The sequence below is a fragment of the Delphinus delphis genome, chromosome 7 (assembly GCF_949987515.2).
Source record: "Delphinus delphis chromosome 7, mDelDel1.2, whole genome shotgun sequence".
Classification (NCBI taxonomy): Eukaryota; Metazoa; Chordata; class Mammalia; order Artiodactyla; family Delphinidae; genus Delphinus; species Delphinus delphis.
Window position 1 is genome coordinate 17,072,004 of NC_082689.1, and position 8,092 is coordinate 17,080,095.

The 8,092-nt window shown below is 38.5% G+C and overlaps 2 pseudogenes; one reads left to right on the top strand and one right to left on the bottom strand.

Moving 5' to 3' along the window:
• The first annotated feature begins 965 nt into the window (after positions 1 to 965).
• Positions 966 to 1,399, top strand: LOC132427986 (small ribosomal subunit protein uS9-like; annotated as a pseudogene).
• A 146-nt stretch (positions 1,400 to 1,545) lies between these two features.
• Positions 1,546 to 1,714, bottom strand: LOC132427987 (small ribosomal subunit protein uS14-like; annotated as a pseudogene).
• Positions 1,715 to 8,092: the final 6,378 nt, after the last annotated feature.

Consider the following 8,092-nt stretch of genomic DNA (forward strand, 5'->3'; position numbering starts at 1 on the left):
AAAGAAATCTGGTGAAATAAATTTTGTAAGGGGGGAAGAAATATAACTTCAGCTTGAAGGTTGCCTGGAGAGAAAGGAATCTGATTTTAGAATTTAGAATATGAGCATTTTAGCTTGCTGCATTGTCACTTTATTTATGCTCATGCTTAACTCAACTGTAGCTTCTGGGTATTTCTTATGTCATTAAAAACCACTGGTGCAGCCAGGAGAATAGAAAGTAAGATGTTGCTTTGTTTACTTTTGTTGCCATTCAGCATTTCTTCTCACAGTCCACAGGAGACCTCTGGCTATATTCACAATTATAGTGACAGAAGTTTAAATAAATGCAGCGGGAGCCCACTGGTTCGTAGTGCAATAAATCTGAATGCACGAATGGAAAGTCTCTTGGAAGCTTCTTTTTCATAGATGTGAAAATAAACCACTGATATTTTGTTTTTCTTTAGTTTTGTGGTGGGAACAAAGTTAGGGAGAGAAAACTACAGGCAAAAATGCAAAGATTCTTTCACTAGAACTTCAGCTAAGTTCCTGTCACTTTTGATCCATCCAGTTAGAATTTGGAAAACACAGATTCTTAAATACAGCAAAATACTAGATCTTCTCTGATAAAACCCATTGGAAGTTAGAGCTATAAGGAGAGCCTTGTTGACTGAGACTAACTTGTTGATTTTGTAAGTGAGTCACCTGACCTAGGTGTCTTTCTCAAGGTCACACAGCTAGTTTGTGGCATCTGTAGGTCTGGAAACCAGGTCTCCTCACTTGTTGCCCAGTGATTGTTACACCATGCTTCCTGGCTTCCCCTCAACCTCAACAGTTGAATTCTTTCCTGGAGTCTGGGAGACATAAGGCAAAGTTGGAGAGCAAGTGCAGGATAGAAAATATGCAAGCAAAAGATGTGTACATGTAACACTTTTCTGGTTACAGCACTATGAGGTGAGGAGCTCTTGTCTACACCAGCAGCCCTGTGATCCAAGGGCCCTCTGCAGTTGGTGCAGATCTTCAGATGCAAGCAAGAAGATGGCCATAGCCATGGCACACTGCAAATGGAGCAATGGCCTCATCAGGGTGAACGGCACCCCTGGAGATGATCAAGCCATGCACACTGCAATATAAGCTACTGAAGGCTGTTCTGCTTCTGGGCAAGGAGTGATTTTCTAGGGTGGACATCTGAGTCTCAGTGAAGGGTGGTGGTCACATGGCCCAGATTTACACAATCTACCAGTCCCTCACCAAAGCCCTGGTGGCCTATTACCAGAAATACATGGATGAGGCTTCCAAGGTGGAGATCAAAGACATCCTCACCCTGTATGACTAGATCCTGCTGGCAGCTGATCCTCATTACTGTGAATCCAAAATGTTTGTAGGTCCTGGTGCCTGTGCTCACTACCAGAAATCCTACTGATGAACCCATCATGAGGATCAAGGATCACCTTTATAATAAACAGTGGTTGTAGGATTTGAAGTTTAAAACAAAAAAAAAGTACAAGGAGCTAGCATTGTTTCTGCAGTAAGGTAGATGTCTTGGATGGTCTATTCAAGGGAGTTCACCTAGTCCAACTTAATGAAACCTACAACCTTTATGTACTGAGGAAACACTGGCTACACACACTGAAGCAGTATTTCTGGATTATACATGCCAGTTTGAGCAGATGTGGCATGGGCAAGAACCCCGGCTGAATTTTCTCTGGTGGCTCCAGTAGAGCTGTTGATGACCCATCTTACTTTCTCAGATGCAATGAGGCACAACACAAAGAGACATGTACCAGTGGAATCTTCAGAGATTATGCTATATCCGGGACAACTTGCTTTGGTCTCACAAATTGGTTCTGCAGGAATATATACAGTCCCTCCATTTAGACAAACTGAGGACTGGGGTGTTGAAGTCAGGATCAGGAGCCAGTACTGGATACTGAGGCAGAGTTCACTGGTCTCTGGGCTTTAATGAGAAGGGTTGAAGGAGATGGGTAGACCTGGAGACTAAAGGGAAGTTACTGAGTTAAAAAAACAAGACCATAAATTGCCAACTTGAAGCCAGGCTGAATGGGAACATACAGATACAGAAGCAATGAGATGGAAATCTAATGAGAGAGAAAGCTTCAAGTTCAAGTTAAAACCTACAAGGATGAAAGGACAGCTGCAGCACCTTTGTATCTAGCTCCTCCCATCTTAGGTATGTGTGGAGAGGTACCTCGTCCACACTATCATACTGACACGACTGTTAAGAGATTCTCTCTGCTTCAGCTCTGATGGAATCAAATTTGTATTCACTCCCACTCCCCTCACTAAACTTTGTGGATTTCTCTCTTCATGGTTATTTTAGCCTATTGGTCAAGTGATGTGTTTGGAACCAAAGGGTTTCCATTATTATTCATGACTTTACAAGAATTGCTATAAAAAGACAGTTGACTCAGCATTCTTAGTTTATCAAATGAATTCACATGAAGCTAGATTATTTTTCTCTTCTTTACGATCTACTTTTCTCCTCTTAAAGGATTTTTGAATTAATTTAAATGTCCTATTTTTAAAATTTTTTATAGACCCATTCAATGACATAGTTCTCCTTTCTACCTTCCCAAGAAACATCATGAATTCATAGTTTAAAACCTTACACATAATGAGATCATGTCATTTTTAAGGTCATGGCTTCCATAAACAAATTATCAATCTGATTTTCGTGAAACTCTCACTTTAATTTCTTTCTGGGATGTTGTATATCTAGAGGCCTTCCTCCAATGCCACCTAGTCTGAGTGTCGATTTACATGTTTTTAAATACAGTGGGCAATTTCTGATTGGATGTCATTTCAGCTACGGTGAGGACAGATCTGTACCCTAACTTCTCCCCTTTTTTGTGCCCACTTGTACATTCAGTCATGTAACCTTGGAGATGACTAATCCATTTTCACCCAGCATTATACGAGTGCTGAGATACAGTCTGAGTGGTGCTAATGAACCCAATGTTTTGGGGCTGATTGACAGGAGAGCTCCTTATTCCATGAACTACCCCTCATAGAGCCATCTTGAGAGAGTGTACCATGGGTTATAAGGAGAACAGGCAAAAGGAGCATGGTTGCACAAGTCCCAAAACTTGCTTATGGGAAAAGTGATTAAAAATCCTGTTGATTGGTAGTCAGAACCATCATATTTTCAAGAAAGACCAGAACAGTACTCTGGGTAGCTATGATTCAATATTAATTCATTGCTTGGAGATTTCCATTTCTTGTTTATATTCATTTACTTCATTGCTTTATTATACTCAATTTCACTCTTTATTTCCCACATTGTTATTGTTAATGGTGTAATTGATGAAGTATGCTCTGCTAAAGTGATGTGCATTTTTTATAGCTGTCTTCTCTAGGCACAGTAAAAACCCTAAACAGCCTTGAAATTAAATGTAATATATTTGCATCTGTATAGTTTTTATTTTAGCATCTGGAAATCATTTAGCCAGTTATTTATTTGAAAACTGGCCTTAGAGCAGTAAAAGACCATGCATTGAAGTGTGTCTATACTGAGCTACTGAGTCAAACCCAGGCTAGAAACTGTGATTGAATCCAGACAGGCTGCTGACCCAGTGGAGAAGGGCTGTACTAACACAAATTGGAACCATCACTGATTCATGAAAGATGAGAATCACAATCTACATCACCTGAATTTCAGTTCTAGCTCCAACCAGCATTAGCAGGTAGACAGCAAACCAGTAAATTCCTTGCTGGTTTTCATGATTAGATCTGAAACCCAGTTATCATGGGGATCCTGGGAGGGAATGTTTTCTCCTACTAAGGAGAGCAGAAATATGAACAGGTTGAGCTTGCTATCAAAGGCATATGTTATATGTTTTCTACAAAATTAATCTCAAGGGATTGGGGAGGGGAGTGGGGTGATATGAGATGGTAATTGACAATTTGGAGAAAATGCAAGGAACACACAGGGACAGAGTTTTTGAAGACGATAGACGTATATAAAATATATGAGAAAGGCTTTGAAAAAATAATTGCTCAAATTTCAAAACAAAGTTACAAGGTCTAATGTCCCTTAACATCCTGACCAGTACACAGTATTGTTCCATAAACCTCAGTTGCTTCCACCTTACCTCTTATCACTTCTCCCTCATCCCTTCTTTCTTGCTTATATCGTTTTCCTTTCTTTTTAAATTTTTTTGAATAGGCTTATTTTACGGTAAATTTTCATAATTAATGGAAAAATTGTTTGATGTTCAAAAATGTGGCTTATGTTCTATTTTTCAGAAATGCTGTGCTGAGGTACATTTTGTAGACTATAGTAACTCTTTATAACCTTGTCACACTCAAGCCAACGCTTTATAAAAAGTGAGTATAATGTTGGCTTTCACAATTAAAAAGGAATCTGGAAAACTGGGAAAGGTGTCAATGACAGGCATATGGAAAGCCCTGAAAGGATGAAACTAAAGAACTGGATGAGTCATTAATCCAGACCCTGTTCTCTTACAGCTGAAAAAAACTGCGGTACAAAAGGGGAAAAGTTTTATTACAGTTAACAATTTTATCCTTCCTGTTTCCATGCTTCTGAAGTCCACACAACTTGAGAGCTGGACCTCCAAGTAAATGAGCATTGTACATAACAGTTCGAGTGTCATACCTTGACATAGTAGATGCTCAATAAAATGTTAGCTCCCTGTAGTGGACAGACTCTAAGATGACCCCCAATTATCTCCATTTCCTAGTATTCATGACCTATGTAATCCCCTCCCTTCTTCAGAGTGGGCTAGACCCATGATAGCTGCTAACAAACAGAATTCAGTAAGAGTGATGAAGTCCACTTCCATTAAAAATTGCATAAGATTTTGGCTTACATTGTGCTAGCAGACACTTTTCCTTGATGGTTTTGAGGAAGCAAGCTGCCATGCTCTGAACTGCTCAGTGGAGAGGCACACAGAACAAAGAATTGAGGGTGGCCCCCAGTCAACAGGCAGCAAGAAATGGAGGCCCTCAATGCAACAGCCTTCTAGGAACTGAAACCTTCCAACACCATGGTGTTTGGTAGCAGGTCATTACCATTTGAGCATTCAGATAAGATCCCAACTTTGAGTACCACCTTCACTGCAATCTCGGTTGAGACACTCTAAGATGCTCAAAGCCCTTTGCTTATATTTCTGGCACGTTGAGATTATGAAAATAATACGTGTGTATTGTTTTAAGCAGGTAAATTTTGTGGTAATTTGTTACACAGCAATAGGTAACTAATATACACCATCATTTACCCATCCCTCCCCAATATATGAGACCAGTTTTGCTTCTGGAGCCCTATAAAGAAGTTTTCTCAATCTCCTTTTACTAAATCTTCACCCTCTGCCACCATTTTGTCTCTGGATGACACATTCTTTGTACTACATAGTCCATCTTTCTTTTTTTTTTTTTTTTTCCTGCATTTATCTTCTCCCTTGAATCCCAGACACCAAGATGAAGTCCTGGGCTCCTTTTTCCTGCTACTGGACCATCCTTAAGAAGATAGGATTTTCATTAACTACTTGCTGTGTTCATTTGCTATAATATATGCCCAACTTTGCTTGAATCAAAACCTCAGATCTTGGACACTATATAGAAGAATGCTACTTAGTCCTTCCCTGCCTACCTTAGATTATTATTTCAGATCCTTGTCTGTGTAATAATTAGTTGGTGGTTATATTTCTAAATCTATATTCCAGACTTTACCTAGTTTTTTTTTTCAGATGCATCCAAACTCCTGATCTGATCCACAGTGTTACATCATTGAATGAAATTATTATTAACAGTGTCTATGATATCACTGAATCAAAGGCTTAGAGGCAAAGTCAAGACCAGATTGGATTTTCTTAGCCCTTGTTAAATAATCTTTCTACAACCTTTTGCAACTTCCTTGAAAAGATAAAAAGACAACAGACCATCTGGCACAGACAAAATAAAAACAATCAATGATGATTTTCAAGTATATTCATAAAGGTTGTTGCTTTTTCATTTCCACTGGGGTTGGAAGAAGAGAAAAGGTGCTTAAGCTGTGTGCCACGTACCGAAAATTATTTATTATGGCAATATTTTCTTGAGAATGCTGTGAAAATTCCTTCTAGAGTAAATTTCTTTCTACCTAGGATATGTCCAGTATTGTACATGAAGGCAGAAAATGGCCTAAGTCACCTCGAGCATCCAGCACAATGCTTCTTATCTAGTAGAGATTTAACAAACAGTTTAAAGTAAAAGGTAAATCTAACCTTGAATTCTAAGATAAATGAGCCATTGACAGAAATGGAAACTACATAAATAAAATCCAAGAGACAGCACAATTGGTATTTAGGTACATAATAAAATCTACTCTCTGTAAAGTTGGAAAATAATATTTGAAATCCTACCTTAAACTGTCTACTTAAATGGTTCATGTTGATATATCTACCTAACTCAAAACACAGGGTTACTTCCTCAAATAAGTTAAACATTTGAAAACACAATGTTAAAGAGTGAAAAGATCAAGGTAAAGTTATGTCTGTCTCTTACTGGAAAAGTGATCAGTTTTGACAAGTCAGCCTCGGACAAGATAACAACCATTTATAATAACCATACATATGTGTGAAGTTTGATTTCACCAATCATAATATGGTCAGTTTAAGTGTTGAGCAATCTTAATGGCCATTTCTCAAGTGATTAGTGATATCAATAGCTAATAGGTCTTATGCATTTAACAAGTTTTAGATATTATGGTAATTGTTTTCCATGAGTTATCTCATTAAATCCTTACAGCAACACAATTACATATAGAAATTATGATTATATCTATGTACTAGATAAGAGAAACAAAATAAGAGAGGTTAAGAAATTTGCCCAAAGTCACATAGTTAATAAGGGATGGAGTCGGGCTACAATCTAAACAGTCTGATTCGAGTACAGTAAGTGCCCTACATCTGAACCTTCAAGTAGCGAACTTTCAAAGATGGGAACGTGCATTTGCATGTCCAATCATGTAAGTTAGTTCACTTGTCTGGCATACATGGTCAAGTGCATGCATTCTCTACAAGTGGTTGTGCTTTTGTGTACTTTACTGTACAGTACTGTATAGAGTACAGTAGTACAGTGTCTTTATTTCAAGCCCAGGATGTCCGTAAGCAAGCGTAAAAGCAGCGGTGGTAGGTATTATAAACCTATGACAGTACAGTACTATATAACCGATTGTGTTAGTTGGGTATCTAGGCTAACTTTGTTGGACTTATGAACACACTCTCGGAACGGAACTCATTTGTATGTGGGGACTTAACTGTATGTGCTCCTTACCACTGCAACATAGAGTGCCATGGCTAATCTGACTGTAGTGCACAGAAAAGTATTTCAATCTATTGATTACAAAATCATGTGAACTGTGTTGAGCACTTATGATCAGTCCCTTTGAGGATAAAGTAATGAACAAGATGTGGATCCTGTTCTCAGGAGGCTTACAGGTTACGATTATAACTTGCTTACAGCTTCATTACTGAAATTAGAGGAAGAAAAGAAAATCCCATGATTCTCTGAGAGGTGAGATTCCCTTTCAAATGAAGTGGACACCAGCACGGCCTGAAGGCTTTTTTATGGTCCTCACATGTGTAGAGGGCAGGCAGGAAATTCCAGGAGGTTCATGCTTCTTGGAGATGCACTCAGCCAATGACTGATGGGGTTGGAGGATAAATATTTCCGCTTCCTCACCCTTCAGATAGAATATCTCTGAAATGTAATCTATATGACTTCTAGAGTTCCCCAGCAAGACTAAGCCTCAGTTGCCCAAAGTGATAACCTGCATATGATAAAATACAGTTTATTGACTTGCATCCTTCCTTGTCTCACTTTTCAATCCTCTCCCAAAACTGCGTGGAATCACCTTCATATTACACTTACTTATATTCAAATCTTTGATTCAGAATCTACTTCTGGGGGAACCCAACATAGGATAATTTTTGAAGTAATATTATTTCAATAATATGAAAATTCACTGTCTTGTTCTACTTCTTAGTGTTTTCCCCATTGAAAAAAGTGTTTTGCTCTAAGACCGGCAGGTTTGAAAACTTCAGGTTTACATAAAGTTTGTTGGATTATTTTATGACAAAGAAAGTGAAATGCAATG